This window comes from Poromitra crassiceps (genome assembly GCF_964638095.1).
Source record: "Poromitra crassiceps genome assembly, chromosome: 6".
NCBI lineage: Eukaryota > Metazoa > Chordata > Actinopteri > Beryciformes > Melamphaidae > Poromitra > Poromitra crassiceps.
Genome location: NC_139627.1, coordinates 11142064 through 11146361, shown reverse-complemented (window position 1 = coordinate 11146361; position 4298 = coordinate 11142064). Strand labels below are relative to the sequence as shown.

General features: G+C 45.9%; 1 pseudogene across 1 annotated transcript; it reads left to right on the top strand.

The window, feature by feature from the left end:
- The first annotated feature begins 1364 nt into the window (after positions 1–1364).
- On the top strand, positions 1365–3626 carry LOC310777692 (dynein regulatory complex protein 11 pseudogene; annotated as a pseudogene). Its single transcript has one exon. The product of its transcript is annotated as a dynein regulatory complex protein 11 pseudogene (transcript).
- The last annotated feature ends 672 nt before the right edge of the window (positions 3627–4298 follow it).

The window sequence follows — 4298 nt, the reverse complement described above, 5'->3', positions numbered from 1 at the left end:
GGTTTGCAACAACCACCTATTTCTGCCTGCTAAGTCAGACCCTTACTATTCACTTTTAGAGGGAAGAGGTCTCCGCCGCCTGGGAGACTTGTATATAGACGGTGTGTTTGCCAGCTTCGATCAACTTCATACTGTTTTTAACCTACCCTGTTCAGATTTTCTTCTGTACTTTCAGCTACGAAACTTCGGTAGAACCCACTCCCCTCTATTTCCTCAAATCCCGCCTCCCAGTGGAATAGATCTACTGCTTAAGGCAGACATTCTATCCAGGGGCCATGTCTCCTATTTCTATGATCTCCTCTCTCCAGTGAATGTGGTGGCCATCAATAAAAGCAGAGAGAGCTGGGAAAGTGAACTGCAGACGTCCTTCTCAGACAACTTCTGGGAGGAAGCCTTGCGAGGCGTCAACTCTTCTTCTAGCTCTGCCAGACTTAGCCTGATACAGTTTAAAGTAGTACACAGACTTCACTATAGTAAGGCCAAACTGGCTAAATTCTACCCAGATAAAGTGGTTGATGAATGTGAGAGATGCTCACAAGTACCTTGTAACTTGACTCATATGTTCTGGACTTGTCCCAAACTATCTGGTTTCTGGTACTCCTTTTTTAATATGTGTTCGGACATTCTGAAGGTGAGAATCTGTCCATCCCCTCATATTGCAATCTTTGGTAGACCACCGGATGAGCTAGATATGTCGGTCACCCAATCCAATGTTATCGCTTTTGCCTCGTTAATTGCTCGTAGGAGGATTCTTTTTCTTTGGAAAACCTCTCAGCCACCTTCATTTAAAGCTTGGCTTGAAGACATTTTATTTTTGCTTAAATTGGAAAAAATTAAATTCACCCTGCGGGGCTCCTCTGACAAATTTTATTCACATTGGAGACCGCTGATCGAATACGTAGATGGTCTTCCCCCAGACGACGTGGCTCCATAGAACAAGGGCCTGGGCCCTCCCAGGGATGGACGAATACCTTGCTGCCTGCCCACCACACTCACAGCCGCGCAGTGTTTTTCTGGCCTCATGAGACCGAAATAGGCCAACTTGACCCAGATGCTTGCAAGTATAAACTTTGACAACTTGAGTTATTACTGTTTTCACTGTTATACTACCTCTTACTGTATGTACGTGTGTATATGCATATACATATGAATATGTGTATGTATGTATATTATTATTCTTATTTTATTTTATTATCTAATTTTATTTATTTTTTCTGTTGGAATGGGATTGGGTTGTGGGGAGGCAAAGGAGGGTAGATGTGTTGGTTGCGATGTTTCAATGTGAAAAAAAAAGAAAGAAAATTAAACTGGTTACTGTACTGCCAATGCTCCCTGCTCAAAAATAAATATTATAAAAAAAAAACATGCTGTGGGCAGATGCCCAGGTGGAGCTGAACAGTCTGCTGGCTGAGGAGCTCCCTCATCAATCTGCCCCAGAAATGGACAGGATGGTCTTCTTCCAGCGTGTGGCCACCCTTTACGTCCGCTACCTCCAGATCTTCAGACAGCTGGAGGAAGCTTATGAACAGGTGGTCCACCCTCAGAAGAGACGTGTTATTTGTGTGATTCTGGATGGCGTGATAGGAAGAGTGTTAGAGCTGAAGAATGAAATGGCGGAGAAGTATTTATCTGAGTACCACTACATGGACAATGTCCTCGAGGCCCTGAAGCTCACACCTTCAGACCTTGAGATTCCTATCCCTCGCTATTTCGTCTGTGAACGCAGCAAAGAACTCCAACAGCAAGCAATGATGCTGACAAGCATCTTCAAAATGATGGAGGATACAGAAAGCCCAAAGGCACAAGACCTGAATCGAGAGGAGGCCATTAAGATCATCCAGGTGGCAGAGAGGGCCCGCCAAGGACGCCTCAAGGCCAAGGGCAAGTTGAACCAACACCAGCAGCCCTGTCCTGCAGTGGCCACTGCAGAGGCCAATAAAGCATGCACATGGACTAAACAGAAGGAGCACGAGGAGGACTTCCAGAGGTCCATCGTGACTATCACAAACAAACTACGAGATGTGGAGGGGCCTCACATGAGCGAGACCATGAAAGACCAAATCCGACAGTGGTTTGTAGAATGCCACGATGCCACTGGATCTTTTCCAGACTACCCAGATGAAGAGGATGGAGGTTCAGCTATCATCTTTGAGGAAAAAACCCCTCAACAGTTAATGAAAGAAATTTGGCAAAAGGAAAAGGAGGCAAGAGAGGCACTAGAGGTGGATGAAAAGAAAGGCAAGGGGAAGGAAAAAGGGAAGGAAGAAAATAAGGTAGAGGAGAATGAGGATGAGGATAGCTTGAAGATGCTACCTTCGGCTTTTCTGTCTGTCTTGGAAGAGGAAAACAAAACCTATGAAGATGTTTGGAAGAACCGCGACGAGTCCAGAAACTTCAGCCAGAGGCATGAGGCTGAGCTGATCAAGGAGGAGAAGAGGAAAGAGATTGAGGCAGACATTCGAGTTCAGGTGGATGTGCTGATGAGACAGGAGCTGGATGACTGGAAGACAGCTGTGGATAAAGACGCGGGTGGCAAAACCCAAGCACCTGCCAAGAAAAAGAGCAAAGGGGAAGCAAAGGGGAAGAAGGGAAAAAAAGACAAAGATCTAACAGCTGATAGGACTCTTGAGTCTCTGTGTCAGGAGCTGGTGGAACAGGGCTTGTTGAAACAGACAAATAATGTAAAGCTGCAGGATTACTTGGGTAACTATAGCTACCTTGGGAGCACACTGGAGCAAAATGCCATTGACCCGATGCCATCATTGTCTGATGTGCGGCAGGTCTTATCGCTGTATGCAGTTTTACCTTTAGGCTCCCAGGTCGTCCACGAGAAGGCTCCTCTGATCAAGGCCATCCTGCTGGCAGGGCCAGGAGGTGTGGGTAAGAAGAAGTTGGTCCATACCATCTGCCAGGAGACAGGTGCCAACCTGTTTGATCTGTCTCCTCTGAATACAGCAGGAAAATACCCAGACAAGCCTGGCCTTGCCATGATGCTTCACATGGTCTTTAAGGTTGCAAGATTGATTCAACCTTCAGTGATATGGATTGGAGATGCAGAGAAAATGTTCTACCAGAAAGTTCCCAAGGAAGAAAAAGACTTAGATCCCAGTCGCTTGAAGAAAGATTTGCCCAAGGCCCTCAAGTTGATGAAAGGGGAGGATCTCATTCTAGTGGTGGGAACAACTAAGAACCCTCAAAATGCTAATATCAAGTTACTGTGTAAGGTGTACAGCAAAATCATCCTCATACCAATACCAGATTATGACTCAAGATACATCATATGGAAGGAACTGATCAAAAAGAACGGAGGTGAGATAACCAAATCCCTGGACCTCAGCACCTTGGCCAAGATTTCGGGTGGCTACACCCCGGGTCATATGGTACAGGTGATCCACAGCATTCTGACCGAGAGCCGCATCCTGCAGCAGGCGAAGAACCCACTGACTGCTTCTGAGTTTATCGCTCCACTGGCCAAGATCGAGCCTGTGGTTCAGGATGAACAGGCCATTAAAAACTGGTTTGCAAAGACTCCCTTAGAAAAGAAACGCATTGCAATGAAGGCCGCCGCAGAAAAGGAAGAAGAGGAGGAGGCACCTGGCAAGGACGAAAAGAAGAAAAAAGGTTAACAAGACTAGGTAAAACTTAGTATGCAGGTGACCCACAGTGTTGCCACAACACTTTGTCAAGGAAAGTAGTTATAGCCTGTTTGAAGTGATCAGATAGTGAATAGATAATACAGTACATGCGTTAAATTCCTTCGTTTTAGCTATGCAGTGTTCTAAGCAGACCGAATGGCAGCACATGATAGAACGCTCATTACAGCCATAAGAGACTTGAGACTTGACTTGGACTTGTGACCCAAGACTTGCCCCCAAAGACTTGAGACTTGACTTGGACTGTAGCTCAAAGACTTGAGACTTGACTTGGACTCTAGCTCAAAGACTTGAGACTTGACTTGGACTGTAGCTCAAAGACTTGAGACTTGACTTGGACTGTAGCTCAAAGACTTGAGACTTGACTTGGACTCTAGCTCAAAGACTTGAGACTTGACTTGGACTCTAGCTCAAAGACTTGAGACTTGACTTGGACTCTAGCTCAAAGACTTGAGACTTGACTTGGACTGTAGCTCAAAGACTTGAGACTTGACTTGGACTCTAGCTCAAAGACTTGAGACTTGACATGTGAGCAACTTTGCTGTGAGGAGGGACTTTCGACCGACTGCTCGGCTTTCTTCGGTGGCGCAAGACACTCTGGGTAGAAGGGGATATCATGCTGTATGCCATGTTGAAACTGAGGGG